Below are 17082 nucleotides of genomic sequence, written 5' to 3'. Positions count from 1 at the left end.
TAAATCATTTATTAAACAGTGACCATTAATTCATTATCAATAAATCAATATTTGCAATTTTCACTAATTAAATTCCATGAATTATTATCTTTTAAATTATGGAGGGAGCTGGAGTTCATAGTTATGGTGTTTGATTTTTACGCCACACATAAATGATGCAGGCACCTGTCATGTCTGCTGATTTCTTATCACAATATTTGGCGGTAGCGGAAGATAAGGCAGCTGTGAAGGATAGCGGAAGAGTGTCCTGGTTTTATGCAAGTGCTTTGAAATTCAAAAAAGGCAGGCGAAGTGCAAATTTTAAAGCTAAGAGATCTAGGTATTGCAGGATGTATCCAGATATATTGACTCTACAAACCAGAAGCAAAAGCTCACCTTGAAATGGAGGTCACACCAACAAAGCGTTTCATATTCCATCAACAGTCGAGGTAAGGGCTTTTGTTGATGTGGGGTCCCTCCGACATGTGGGACCCACACACATTTGAAAAGAAAAAAAAATATAAAACACGTTTTTTGTTTTGGACAAATAAGAAAGAAAGAAAAAAAAAGGACGGCGCCAAAGAAAGAAAGAAAAAAAAGGAAAAGTGGACGAGTGATTAACGCGTCAACTGCATCCCCTTCTCCTATAAAAAGGAGAAGGCTTTCCTTCATTAATGCGTACAAAAACAAAAGCATAGAAATACAGAGTGTATAGAAAATTTTAGGAAAGGGTTCCTAAAATTGGGAAAGAGAGAAAATAGCGAGGATTGAAATTTTGGGATGTTTTTTGTTAAACACTTAGAGTACCACTATTTTTGTAATCTCTTTTGTACCTACTATTTTTAGTAGAAGAATTATTCGGAGTTTTTGTCCCGTGGACGTAGCCCATAACAGTTGAAGGGTGAACCACGTAAATCTCGGTGTTCTTATTTTTTCATCTGGCATTTACGGTAATTATTTAATTTTTACTGTGATTATTATTTCTGGTGGATTCAATCGTCAATATCCAATACGAAATTATTGGAGGTATATGTGGTAATAGTAATTTTATTTTACTTTTACCACCGGTATTTTTCCGCGAGCCCCACTCGGGATCAGTTATAATCCTAACAACTGGTATCAGAGCCTTTGGTTGGTAAATTCTGTCAAATTTCGTGAATAGTGAATTTCGTGAATAGTGAAATTTTGTCAGATTCAGAATTCAGCATGGCTAACGACGGGGCAATGATCAAATTGACAGATTCGAACTATTCAATGTGGAAATCCAGAATGGAGGACTAGGCAATGATCAAATTGACAGATTCGAACTATTCAATGTGGAAATCCAGAATGGAGGACTACCTCAATTGCAAAGATCTGTATGATCCAATTGAAGGTGACAGTGCAAAGCCGGAAGAAATGAAAGAAAGGCAGTGGGAGAAATTAAAAAAGCAGACATTGGATACAATACGCCAATGGATAGATGCTAGCCTGTACAACCATGTGAGAAATGAAAAAGATCCCTAAGTTCTCTGGAAGAAATTAGAGAATATGTACGAGGCTACGAATGCTCAAGGAAAAGTCTTCATGATGCATAAAGTCATGAACTTGAAACTGTCAGAGGGACGATCAATTACACAACACCTGAACGATTTTGAAGGACTCGTAACTGAGTTAGCAGTTAGCGGTATGTCCTTAGAAGACGAGATGCAAGCATGCCTACTGTTGGAATCTCTACCGGATAGCTGGGATACTCTTGTGGTATCATTGAGTAACTCAGCTCCAAATGGTGTGGTAACGATATTTATGGTAAAGAATAGACTACTTAATGAAGAACTACGAAGAAGAGATGTTGCTAGTACCAGTTCACAAGCCCTTGTCACAGAGAATAAGGGCCGGAGCAAGAGTAGAGGTCCAAGGCATGTAAAGTCAGGTGGTAGATCCAAGTCTAGAGAGATGAGAAAATGTTACCATTGTAGTAAGGACGGTCACCTCAAAAGAAGTTGTCGTTTACTCAAACAGGATAATGCAGACCGAAGACAGGAGAATGACAGAAATACATCTGCTATAGTGTCAGGAGAAGATGGTGAGGTGACTTTAGTCACTCATGATGCAGATTGTTGTCATGTTGGAGATGCAGATATCGAGTGGATAGTAGATTCTGGTGCTTCATATCACTGTGTTCCAAAAAGGGAATACTTTTCCACTTACAAAGCAAGAGACTTTGGCACCATTAAAATGGGAAATAATAGTGTCTCGCAAGTGGTGGGAATCGGTGATATTTGCATAAAGACAAGTGTCGGGTGCACATTAACACTTAAAAATGTGAGACATATTCCCGATCTTCGGTTGAACCTATTGTCTGTGAGTGTACTGGACAAAGAAGGCTATCACCATCATATAGGCGACGGTAATTGGAAACTCACCAAAGGATCTTTGGTGGTGGCGAGAGGAAAATTATGTTGCTCGCTGTACAAGACGCACGCAATAATATGTGCGGGTCAACTAAATACAGTTGCAGATGATGCTTCACCAAATTTATGGCATAGGCGGCTGGCGCACGTTAGTGAGAAAGGGTTGAATATGTTGGCTAAGAAGTCCCTCATACCATTAGCCAAAGGTAAAATAAACCCTTGTGATCATTGTTTATTTGGGAAGCAACATCAGGTCTCATTTTTGAAAAGCTCTAGAAGGAGAGACAACAAGTTGGAGTTGGTACAATCTGACGTATGTGGTCCCATGGAAGTAGAATCACTTGGAGGAAGTAGGTATTTTCTTACCTTCATTGATGATTTCTCGCGAAAAACATGGATATATTTGTTGCGCACAAAAGACCAAGTATTCAAACACTTTCAGCAATTCCATGCGATGGTGGAAAGGAGACTGGAGTGGCATTGAAGTGTTTGCACACGAATAATGGTGGTGAATATATCTCTAAGGAGTTTAGAGATTATTGTTGTCAGCACGGTGTCAGGCGTGAAAAGACAGTTCCTGGTACGCCTCAACACAACGGCGTTGCTGAACAGATGAATCGCACCATTGTTGAGAGAGTCAGATCCATGCTCAAAATGGCCAACTTACCTAAGCCATTTTGGGGAGAAGCTGTCAATACTGCTGTCTACCTAATCAACCGACTACCTTCAGCACCATTGGATTTTGATATCCCGGAGAAGGTCTGGACAGGTAGGGATATTTCATACTCTCACCTGAGGGTATTTGGCTGCAAGACATTTATGCATGTTCCAAAGGAGCAGAGATTAAAGCTTGATGACAAGTCAGTTCCTTACACTTTTGTTGGTTATGGAGATGAAGAGTTTGGCTACAGGTTATAGGACCCAGTGAAAAAGAAAGTTATCCGGAGCCGAGACGTAGTGTTCGATGAGAATGAGATCATGGCAGATACAACTTGTGAAGAATCCACAAGTGATGGTGTTATTGATATTACACCAGGAAGCATTCCTACCGATGATGCCACAGGAGGAGGAATGCCAGAATCAGAACAAGAAGAAGAAGAAGAGCCAGTCGTAGGGGATCAAGAGACAATTGTAGATGATAACAGTGATGCAGATGGTGTTGAGCAGGGGGAGCCAGAGAACCCCATTACACCAGAAGGAGTTGAACTTCGGTTGAGAATGTCAACCAGAGAGCGCCAACCATCTACAAGGTACCCTAGTTCTGATTACATTTTGATTATTGATGAGGGAGAGCCAAAGAGCTTCCAAGATGTGCAATCTTGCAAAGATAGAGATTGCTGGACAAAGGCCATGCAAGAAGAGATGAATTCTTTGAAAAAGAATGACACGTATGAGTTGGTGAAACTTCCAAAAGGGAAGAGAACACTCAAGAACAAATGGGTGTACAAACTGAAGAAAGATGATGGCAACCTAGTGAGATACAAAGCTCGATTGGTCGTCAAAGGCTTTACTCAAAAGAAAGGTATTGACTTTGATGAGATTTTTTCACCAGTTGTGAAAATGAGTTCTATTCGAGTTGTACTAGGTCTTGTAGCCAATTTGATTCTTGAGTTAGAGCAGCTTGATGTAAAGACCATATTCTTGCATGGGGGTCTAGAGGAAGAAATCTATATGGAACAACCAGAAGGTTTCAAGGTCAAGGGAAAAGAGGACATGGTTTGTCGCTTGAAGAAGAGCTTGTACGGGTTGAAACAAGCACCGCGACAGTGGTATAAAAAGTTTGATTCTTTCATGATGAATCAAGGATACAAAAGGACAGATGCATATCCTTGTGTATATGTTCAGAAATTCCATGATGGTAAATTTATCATCCTTCTCTTATATGTTGATGATATGCTAATCGTTGGACCAGATGCACACATGATTAGCAAGTTAAAGAGTGATTTGTCAAAAGCATTTGACATGAAGGATTTGGGATCGGCAAGACGAATTCTCGGAATGGAGATTATTCGAGACAGAAAGTCCTGCAGGTTATGGTTATCACAGGAAAAATATATTGAACGAGTTCTAGAGAGGTTCAATATGAAGAATGCTAAGTCAGTTAGCACTCCGCTTGCCGCTCACTTCAAGTTGAGTAAGAAATCCTACCCATCAACAGAGAAAGAAAAAGGAGATATGTCAAATGTTCCATATTCTTCAGCGGTCGGAAGTTTAATGTACGCAATGGTGTGTACAAGACCAGATATTGCTCATGCAGTTGGCGTTGTGAGTCGTTTTCTGTCAAATCCCCAGAAGACACATTGGGAAGCAGTGAAGTGGATCTTCAGATACCTAAGAGGAACTTCAAAGTTATGTTTAACTTTTGGAGGTAAAAAAGCTGCACTTGTTGGTTACACAGATGCAGATATGGCCGGTGATCTTGATGAAAGAAAATCTACATCAGGATACCTATTTACATTTTCAGGGGGAGCTATTTCATGGAAGTCAAGATTACAAAAATGTGTTTCGTTATCAATGACCGAAGCAGAGTACGTTGCAGCAATGGAAGCAGAAAAGGAAATGCTTTGGTTAAAACGATTTTTTCAAGAATTGGGTGTGCAGCAGGAAGAATATATAGTTTATTGTGATAGTCAAAGTGCATTAGACTTGAGCAAAAATATTATGTATCATGCACGGACAAAGCACATTGATGTAAGATATCATTGGCTTAAACTTGCCATTGAAGAGAAATAGTTTCAGTTGCGAAAGATCGACATAGACAGAAATGCTGCAGATATATTAACAAAGGTCGTTCCGAAGGAGAAGTTCGAGCTATGTGTCAAAACAGCAGGGATGGAGAGTCCCACCATGTAGTCAGGAGGGGGAGAATTGTTGTGGGGTCCCTCCGACATGTTCGAGCCACACACATTTGAAAGGAAAAAAAAATATAAAACACATTTTTTTGTTTTGGTGGCAGTCAAAGAGAGACTGTCGAACAAATAAGAAAGAAAGAAAAAAAAAAAGCACGTCCATTTTGTTATTCAAAGGACGGTGCCAAAGAAAGAAAGAAAAAAAAGGAAAAGTGGACGCGTGATTAACGCGTCCACTGCGTCCCCTTCTCCTATAAAAAGGAGAAGGCTTTCCTTTATTAATGCGTACAAAAACAAAAGCATAGAAATACATAGAGTGTATAGAAAATTTTAGGAAAGGGTTTCTAAAATTGAGAAAGAGAGAAAATAATGAGGATTGAAATTTTGAGGTGTTTTTTGTTAAACACTTAGAGTACCACTATTTTTGTAATCTCTTTTGTACCTACTATTTTTAGTAGAAGAATTATTCGGAGTTTTTGTCCTGTGGACGTAGCCTATAACAGTTGAAGGGTGAACCACGTAAATCTCGGTGTTCTTATTTTTTCATCTAGCATTTACGGTAATTATTTAATTTTTACCGTGATTATTATTTCTGGTGGATTCGATTATCAATATCCAATACGAAATTATTGGAGGTATATGTGGTAATAGTAATTTTATTTTACTTTTACTATCGGTATTTTTCCATGGGCCCCACTCAGAATCAGTTATAATCCTAACATTTGCGGTACCATTTTTTTTCCTTTTTTGAAATTATTATTTTCATGAAATTATTATAATCCCTATATTTAACTATTTTGCTTCTTTACATAATCATAATTAATATAATATATTTTTTAAAATGTATATTTAATATAATATTACTATTTAATCCCTCACATTTACTATTAAATATTATTTAGACTATTAACAATCTATTCAATTTATGTAACTTGGCGCTAATTACCTTGTTCAATACTTTTACACTTTCATAATAATTACTAATTTTTAAAGTGATTGAGATAAGTGAACATCACTAATTTAAGTGACACATTAGTATTTCTATATTGATCTAATTTAATTGATTGGACTTGAGTAGTCTATTGTTGAATTGCAATTATAAATACAATTTTGTCATAAAAAAACTGTTTATTTTTTTATTTGTTCATAATAGAATCTTTATAAATTTATAATTTATTTCTTTACACAATATAATCAATATTTCAAAAATAAAAATAATAATATATGTCACACAATTTATAAATATTTATTGTAATTGTTTTTATCAGTATTCGAACAGGTTAAATATTAAAATTGAAATGTTTGTGTTTAAATGTATGAAATATTTGGTTTCATTATTTCTTGATATATTGAAAGTATTTAAAGAGGTGTTTTAGGCATTTTTTTTTTAAATAAACAGGAGGGAAAGAAAGACTAGCACGAGGTCATGCAATTCCCGCAGAATCTGCAGCAAGAAAAGACCCAATCGAAAGAGATGGGAGGCGAAAGACTTGCAACCCCTAGGACTGATAATGACTTCCTTAGCTAAAGCATCTACCACAAAGTTCGCCTCCTTGAAAATTTTTGTCAAATGCACATCTCATTGCCTATCCAGGAGGGCAACACACTCATCGACCACGTTCTTAAACCGATGCACAGAAGAGCCTCGATTAGAAAGAATATTTAAAGAGATGTTTTAAGCATTTTATACTTCAAATTATTACAAATAATATTAGAAAATTGTCTCCCATATCAAGTGCTATAATATTAAAATTAATAGGTTTAGATTTTATATTGATAAGTGACTTTCTCTCTTTTTTTTTTTTTTTTTAATTTAAGGGGATTAAATAGTGAACTTTTAAACTATTATGTTAAGAGTTTATCAATTAAATTAAATATTTGGTTAAATGAACGTATAATCCATTTGTTTATCTTAAATTTAATATCATATTTAACTTTTATAGTCATATATTTTAAAATTTATCCAAATGATATAAAATTAACAAATAGAAAAAGTGTAATATAATTAATTCCGTGGAAAATTATAATTTTTAATATAATATTAATTATAAAAATAACCCGCACAAAAGCCCGGGCCTTCATCTAATTATTTCAAATTACTGAATCCAATGGGAGTGGAGCCACTTACACATTCCTATTTTATACTCCTTCCGTTCAAAAAAAAAAGTACCACTTCTTTTTCTGACAGATTAAGATTGGATAGTTAAATTTGTTCAACCATAACATTTATCCTTCTTTTTTCCATATATACCTCTATATTAATAATTTTTTAATTAATGTTTATAGAATTTTTCAATAAAAAATTAATATCTCTTTCATACTTACATTTATATTTGACTAAATATTTAGTAATTCTATGTTCATTAATTATTGGCACTAATTATATTATAAGGGTATTATAGAAAAGTTAACAAATACACCTTTTTCAAAAATGAAAATAAGACTATTATTTTGGGGCACCCCTTATAAAAAGCGAGATTTTTTTGGAAAAGAGGGAGTAACTTATTTTCATTAAGTTGATTATATATTAGAGTTAAATTAATTCTTAATTAATAAGTAACGAATGGATTTTATCTTTTTCTCTTAGGAATGGATGGCTAGGATTAGAAGTTAACTTTTGATCCAAAAACTATAATCATCTCACTTAAAATTCTCTTTGTCCACACTTAGACCCCTCAACTCTACAAGTTTTATTCAATTAATTCTTGAAATTAACTTCTAACTACTTATGCTATTCCACATGTCTATACCTATATTTACAACAACGTCATTAGCATGCCCTATTCATCTTTTTCAAAAATTTCATCTATGTCCATACTCTAGTTAGCAACACAATTTTTTTTGTTTAGCCTACGTGACTAAGGAGGAGGGAAAGATTTAGTCTTTATCACACAAATATTAATTTTATTTGCAAGTATGTTGTTGCAAAAAAAATACTGTGAGTCAAATTGGAAAGTCTGCTTCAAACCACAAACTGGGTACGCAAATTGCTTTCGATTTATAATAAATATTAATATTCTAAATTCATGTATTAGATCCTAAATTATATATTACATATCAATGTTTTCTCCTCTTAAAAATGAACAGTTATTTCTTTAAAAATGATTTAATTTTCTTTTAATTAAGAAAATACTTTCTGTTTCTCAGCATCTTAAATATCGAAAAGTCTGAAAAATAATTTTTAGGCAAGTTATTTTCTGTAAATAAATAGACTTTTACACCCCGTTTGGAACAAATGAATCATAGTTGTAGAATTTATTTGTAAATGAATTTCAAGTAGAAGTCATTTATAAATGAATTTATCATGTTTGTTATGCTACCATTTAAAATAAGAAATTCAATTAAATTCCACAAAATTATGTTTGGAATAATTCTTAAATGAAAATTCATTTGTCTTTATTTTCTAAAATACCCTTGACATAATAATTTAATAAAAATACTAATATAAATAAATACACTCATATTTCACTCTAATTAATTGATTAATTAATTAACTAATGATAATTAGTTTTTAAAATTTCATATTTTAAGTCCTTGCAAATGTTTAATTTTATTTTCATTAATAGACTAAAATATATTCAAAATTAAAAACTCATTTGGGTTCAATGTATAATTATAGTCGTGTATAATGACAACTTCATACTCTTTAAAAAAATTCTAGAAAATCAAGAAAAATATAATTACATAGACATATAATAAGAAAAAACAAGAAATGACCACTTTTATTTTATATATGACAATAATATTAGTAGAAAAAAATAGTAACATCAAGGTCTTTTCGAAATAAATTAAACCTATTAATAATTCAAGAGAAGTAACAAAGTGCATCAAATATATATATCAATTAACAAAAATAAGGAATTCAATAATGAAAATTTAAAAATTATGAAATTTTTAAAGGGACAAACTACAGTGCAGAATGTTAATAATTCTGCACCCATAGTGAATAATTAATGCCATTAGATTTTATTGTTTAAAACTTAGCCATTGGATGCTAGAATAAAAGAGAAACCAACTACCTATTGTATAGGTAAAAAAATTCCTATTTAGTTAAAAACAAAAATGATTGCTTAATTACTATTAAATATTTATTTATTAACCTAAAATCAATTTCATCAATTTTATGTTTTGAAAGCCTACTTTTATTTGTATAGAAAAAATTCAAATCACATATATTTTGCTATATAAATTTTTATAAATGTACAGCATTAAACATTCTTGTTTATTCTCCTAACAAATATAGTATCATTAACTGGTTATTTCGTTATTTTAAATATTTATATTAATACTTCATTATTTGTTATCAACTTTTGTAAGTTTTATTAAATTTAATATTTTAAGTTACATATCATTTACTTTATCTCATTTTAATTATTTTTTTAAATTCTCCTTTACTTGATTTATAATATTATAATATACATTAAAGAACTAGCGGATGTGGTTAAATTCCTTTCTTGCTTACGAGAATGTGGTTAAAATTATTAAAATAAATAAAAATTAATTTATAAAAAATATTTCTAACAGTTTAAAAAATATATTTATCCAAATGAAATTGAAAAAAATATATAATTAAAAACAATGATATGTATTTTTTTAATAGTAATTTAAAAAGACATTTTTTCTACTAAAAGAAGAAAAAAAGAAATTTGCAAAGATTAAAAAAAACTTATATAACTAGTGATATGTACGGATACCAAATGACATAAAATTATAGTTTCTCTACTTATACAGAATTTTGTAAATCCGCGTTGTAGTAAAAGCTATTTTTAAATTTGATATAAGAAATTCAATTGAATTTTATAAAATTATGTTTGAATAAATTCTTACATGAGAATTTATTTGTCTTTATTTTTTATAATACTCTTGATATAATAATTTAACAAAGATAAATAAAAAACACCAATTATATTTATTATATACAATATAATAACTTGTTATTTTGGTATTAAAATATAAATAATAAATTTCATATAATAAATACACTATATTCCACGCTAATTAATTAATTATATAAGCAATAATATTCATCATAATAATTATTTTTAACTGATGTAAAAAGTCTTATTGATTTAAGTAATTAATTTGGAAACTAAAATAATATTAAGAATATTACTATTTTTTTAATTGTATTTGAAAATAATTATTGCTATTGAGTTTTTATAGTAATATGTAACGTTGTTACTATGAAACTATTACTGGATTTCAAAAGAAACTATACCAAACGTTATTTCAAAAAAACATGACGGTTATTAGTAGTTTTGAATTTTTTTGAATTCAAAAAAAAAGTAAAAAAAAAGTTATTATTAGTTTGGGATTTTCCAAAAAAAAAAAAAAGTAAAAATAATTGAGTTTGAAAAGTAAAAGGTAATTATGTCAAAAAAAAAGTAAAAAAAGTAAAAGGTAATTATGTCAATAAGTATTTCAATAGTTCAATTTTGTAAAATTTATTTACAAATTCTATTAATTTTAGTAGAATTTAAATAGGGCATATCCAATTCTATAGAATTCAATTCGTAGAATTTAAATTTATATTTTTTTATTCTAAATTCAAAAATTTAAATTTTTAAATGAATTCCAGAAAATTTTATAGAATATATTTATTCCAATAAATCGCGATGCTTTCAATGAAGAATATCATTGAAACTATCCTTCGTGTATCTCTACATTATATATATGTTAAATTAGGAATAGTTATTGAAATAAGGATGATGAGAAAAGACAAATACTATGCAAGTAGCACCTCTAATTGTTAGGATTAGAGGTGTAAACTTTCCAATTGGTGTTATAAAATTTAATATGGGCTTTTATTAACCGTGGACTATTTATATTTATGGAAACAGACCGAATAAATACAATTTAAAAATATATGTATAGAGCTCAATTTATGTTTATATGATTATTTTTATAATGTATTTGTGCATTCTAATGGGTCAGTATGATAAGACAATCAAGAGTGTATTCCTAATCGAATAAGGACTTGTGATGGGGAGGTCTATAGGATTTTATATAAATAGATTAGGTCTCATCTTTACCTTTAACCTTCAAATTGGTTAGTCCATTGAAAGCCATCTTGTGAATAAAAAAACGGAGATAAAGATGAATTCTTTTTTTCTCCGAAAACCTAAAATGTAAAAACTTTATTTTCTTTTTCCATGGGTAGCTGACCACCGGTCACCAGTGGTCACCCCTATCCCTTTTATATTTTTATTTTTATTTTTTTTTTGCAAATATTCCTCAAAGCTGTATTGTTGCTCAAATATTGAGATTTATTGTTGCTCATATCTTAGGATTTTGTTCTTAGATTTAGTTTTAAGTTATTATTTTCACCATCATAGTAATTTTGTCTAGAGTCTTTTGTTATTTGGATAGTCATATAGAAAGAAGTGCATATCTCCTTTCCAGTAGAAAGAAGAAATTCAAAGGTAATGAGATCGGACTTGTAGAAAAACTATGGAGTCAAATAGTGGCCATGAATAGCTACCTAGTGGAGCAAGCGATTGCCTATGGCACAAATATTATGCTTTATCAACTCGATCAGATATTTCAAATCTAGATTGTATTTTTTTATTCTTTATATAAGTCGTTATTATTAGACTTTCTATACAAAATATAGAAATATATTGATCTGCATCTCATATCTGTATATAGTTTTCTTTTAATAAAATTTTTAGTTTAATTTATTCTCAAAAAATAAATTTCAAGATGAAATTTCTTTGTTGATTTTGACTGCTTTTATTTGTTTTATGGGTATGAACAAATCGGTAAAATAATATTAGTCATAAGCATGACTTGTTAATATCAAAACTTTTTTTTCTTGGAAGAATGTTCAAAATGCCCTTTGAACTTAGGCCAAAAGTATGAATTGCCCATTTTCACCTTTTTTGATAAAGTACACTCCACCTTGGCCATAAAATTACAAAATGCACATTCTCTTCCTTGGTCAGCGCACATCCCATTCAAATAGACCCAAAAGAGAGTGAGCAACATTTATCACTTTATTTAGCTCATTTGGCCCATCAATACAGTTTCCCACAGAGTTGTTGAGAAAGATTGTTATGGAAACAAAATTACATACACAAATTGTTAGAATTTAAGTGCCCAAGATATTCATATATAAATTGAAATTACAGAAAATAGAATAACTTACAGGTTCTCTTGTCTGCTTTCATTGACACCATCTTGAACCTAAAAGCTAGGTTGAATTTAATAGAAACAGCTATGCATAATTGTCCATGGAACGGCTATGTGCTTCCTCTGTATGTCTATAAACTCCCCATGGGTGGGAATAATATTGTGTTTTTACGACGTAGACTAGAGAGAGAGGATATAGCCTATATATATAGGAGACTATTAGAGTCTCCCATCATAACCCCTAATAGAATATACAATCTTAACCCAAGTTAGGATTTAACCACATTTAATCCAAACGCATTTGACTAGCCCATCAATACTTTAATGATCACTCCTTAATAATGGGCTTTTAAATCATACATTTTGGATTATAAGGCTTAACCCAAATTTTTTATAAAACCAAATAAAACACAATCAATAAGTCCAAATAAATAAATTTTTAACATTTTCCCACTTGGGCGCCATTTGATTGTTAATTTTATAATAAAAATTTTATTTAGAAAATGACTCTTGAGTTAGCAAACAAGAAAACTTTTATGTGTCCATTCATTTAAAAACATCATAATCTAAAAGAATGCTTCAAGCATCATAGTTCTATTCAATAAACAACTAATGTCGAACTATGACGATCTTTATATTAATTATGGATACAAGATACTCCATAATTACAAAACTAGTTTATTTATTTACATAAACTATGTGTTTTAGTGTGGTGTGAAAATTAGCACCATCATGTGATCAAAATATGCTAATTTCAACTTTGTCCTGCTTTCAGTCTGTCACGAGACTCCATTTATGCTTCGCCAAGAAGCTTGACAAACAGTCATGCTTAAGTACAAATTAAGACTTTCTAAAATCTGTAGAAATCAAACTATTATATGCAACATTTATAAGCATATAAATATCATAATGATGATCATCAATAATTATATCAAGCAACGATATCCTAAAATAGGATATAAATCTGTTATTATAAAAAGAGTCATATAACAAAGCAATGGTTACAACCAAAATAAAACTCCCACTAATCAAGAATAATAAAAGACTCAATTACACCCATATTTCTCATATGAATTTTAAAAAATTCAAGAGCAATTGCCTTAAGCATAGGATCTGCTTGCATGTCTCTAGTTGAAATATGCTCTAACTCTATCTCTTTTTTCCTTACCATCTCTTGAACAGTGAGAAACTTTATTCGAATATGCTTAGAGCCACTGGAGCCTTTATTATTGTTAGAGAAACATATAGCTGCCATGCTATCATAATATATCTTCATTGGCTTGGAAATAGAATCAACTACCATGAGACCAGAAATAAAATTCTTTAGCCAAATAGAATGAGTTGCCGCCCCATAACATGCAATGTACTCAACATGCATAGAAGATGAAGCTACAAGAGACTGTTTAATGCTTTTGCAAGATATAGCCCCACCAGCTAACATGAAAAATGAACCTTGAAGTGGATTTCATATCATCTACACAATTAGCAAAATCCGAATCAGAGTAACCCATCACCTTAAGTTCTTTAACTTGCCTATAAAAAAGCATATGATCTTTAGTATGCTTCAAATACCGCATTACTTTCTTAGCAACCACCCAATGCTCCCAACCATGATTAGACATGTATCTTCCAAGCACAACACAGCATAAGAAATATCAGGTCTAGTGCATACCTATGCATACATTAAACTCTGCACTGCACTAGAATATGGGATATTAACCATAGATTGCTTCTCAATTTCATTCTTGGGACACTGATTCTTACTAAACTTGTCTCCTTTTGTCATTGGCACATGGCAAGGCTTACAATTCTCCATATTGAAATGTTTGAGTACTCTATCTATGTAAGACCTTTGTGAAAATCCCAAAACTTTTCTAGACCTATCTTAAATGATTTCAATCTCAAAGACAAAAGATGCCTTACCTAGGTCTTTCATATCAAAAGTTTTGGACACCAAAAGTTTAGTCTCATGTAATAGCCCCAAATCATTACTAGCTAGAAAAATATCATCAACATATAAAACAAGGAAAATAAATTTCCTCCATTAACCTTATGATGTATTCATTGATCAATCTTGTTTTCAATAAAACCAAAGCCAGTCACAACTTTATCAAGTTTCAAACACCATTGCCTAGAAGCCTATTTTAGCCCATAAATAGATCTATTTAACTTACACACTATATGTTCCTTACCAGGAATCACAAATCCCTCAGGTTGCACCATAAAAACTTCTTCATCTAAGTTTCCCTTCAAAAAAGTAGTTTTCACATCTATTTGATGAAATTCTAAATCAAAATGTGCAATTAAAGCCATAATAATTCTAAAAGAATCTTTGGTGGAAACATGAGAAAATGTTTCACTAAAGTCAATACCTTCTCTTTAGATAAAGCCCTTAGCTACCAATCTAGCCTTAAACCTATCTATTTTTCCATTTGATTCCCTTTTGGTTTTATACACCCACTTACAACTAATAGGTTTAAAACCATTTGGTAATTCAACAAGCTCCCACACCTCATTTTTAGACATTGACTCCATTTCATTAATCATTGCCATTTGCCATGCATCACTTTATGAACTAACTATTGCTTCACCATAACTAAGAGGATCTACCACTTGCCTAACATCATAACCATTCTCTCCCAAATAAACCACATAATCATTAAATATGGCAGATCTTCTTTGCCTAGTTGATCGTCTAACTGGCTCTTCTTTTATTTATTGAGGTGCATGTGGGTCCCGTATGTGTATGGCACAACCCAAGGAGGGGGGGTGAATTGGGTTTTCGAAAAATATTTTAGAATTAAAAACAGGATATCAAATTCTAAGTGCAGCGAAAAAATATAGAACTTATGAGAATAGATTATGAATTAGAACTTCCTCACAATGTTCTATTTATAGAGAATAGAAAGACTATGCAAAGTACAGCTATTGATTAGAACTGCTTCACAATGTCTTATTCAGTATTAGAACTTCTTTATGACGGAAAGCTATAGAATTTAGAACTTCCTCATAAAGTTTAGAAAACCATATAAGACTGTGTGAGAGACAGTTATTGAAATTAGAACTTCTTCACAGAGCCTTAACCAGGTTTAGAAAACAAATTAGAAACCCAAGTAGTGAAATATACTGTAAATAGAAGAACTGTTTAGAACTTGGTATATTCACTTATCAGAATTCCAGAGTTCTAATGTTCAGAAAAGATAAGACTTATTTCAATTTTAGAACTTCAAATTCATTTTCAACTTTAGCATTTCTAAAATATAAACAGAAGTGTAAACAAAGCAGTATCAAGCAAAACTTCAGAACTTAAAAAGATCAACATAGTGATTTATAGTGGTTCGGCACTAACTCGCCTACATCCACTCCCCAAGACTCATCTTGAGATCCTCAACTATGTCATCTCTTTTCAAGGGTAAGAGACAAACCAACAGTACAAGGCAATAGATCAACACCTAGATCTACCATTTTATCCCACTAGATTTTCCAAAGGTTCTAGTTAACCTCAACCCTTTCTGTTTTTGGCAGAGTACAGAAACTCAATTCAAGACATTAGAATCTCACACAAGGAGAAGGTCGCTTGATAACCTCTTTCACAATAGCTTCTAACCTAAGCTATTACACACAAGTTTATCAAATAAATACCTGTCTACTAAAGATTACAGAATCTAAATAGACAGAAAGAAATGCACATATAAGCACAGGAAAAACAGTTTATCAAATTAGAAAATCGTTTAGAACATAGAATCATTTTTCAAAAGTAGTTAATCAAAATTCTTTTCTCTTTAAAGATAAAAACGTGAAGTGTAAAGATGAAAAGAAAAATAGGGGTAGAGAGTAAGTTTTGAGAGATAAAGATGTGATCAATAGGCAAAAACTCTTAGAACGAAAACTCTTACTTCCTCATAGTTCAAAACGTGGAAGCTCCTTTTTATAGAGAGATATGTAGCTCTGGCTTTTGAAAAAAGAATATTTCATTTTGAAATCAGAATATCTTCTTTCCTTATTTAGAAGATACGAAAATCTTAGTTACCAAAAGTTTATTTTATCGTTTTTGGTAAGAGAATAGAAAACGATTTTTCTTCCCTTAAACATAAAGATTTTCCGAAGGCATTTTATTTGGAAAGTATTTTTTCAAATAGATACTACTTACTAAAAATGAAAAGATACAATCTTTCTTCGTTTTAGGTAAGGGAATAAAAATAAAAAATCCTTTAGATCTTCAAAGATAATTTTCGAAAAAGAGAGTGTATGATTTATTACCAAAATCGCTAGAGACATAATCTCTTTAGTTTTAGGTAATTAAATCATTTTGATTTTTAAAGAATATTTTCGAAAACAAATTTCTGACAAACGAATTTATTTTTGAAGAATCTAATTTTCGAAAAATATTTTTGATGAGAGAAAAATAGTTTATGTGCTTATAGATGAGTTTTCTCTCTATCCTACAATGTATCCTAAATAAAAACCTAACCACTAAGGTCTTCGGATATCTTCACACACAATGTAGGACTTGCCTTGTACGTTTTCTTTCCATAAGAAATTCTGCATAAAATAATATTAGCACAAACTACATAATTTAAATTTATTTGTTTTGTTTTAATCATCAAAATCCGAGATTAGAAATTGACTCTTGAGCCAACAGTGCACGTTCCTCCGCTTGAGGAACTTCTACTTGTTGGTTTCCTTCTAATTCTCTAACCTGAGGTTGATATATGATAGTGATTTTCATA

Source organism: Jatropha curcas, chromosome 6 (assembly GCF_041381405.1).
Source record: "Jatropha curcas cultivar XTBG-Jc1 chromosome 6, XTBG_Jcur_1.0, whole genome shotgun sequence".
Lineage (NCBI taxonomy): Eukaryota > Viridiplantae > Streptophyta > Magnoliopsida > Malpighiales > Euphorbiaceae > Jatropha > Jatropha curcas.
The sequence above is the reverse complement of the archived record's forward strand: the minus strand, read 5'-3'. Positions refer to the sequence as shown.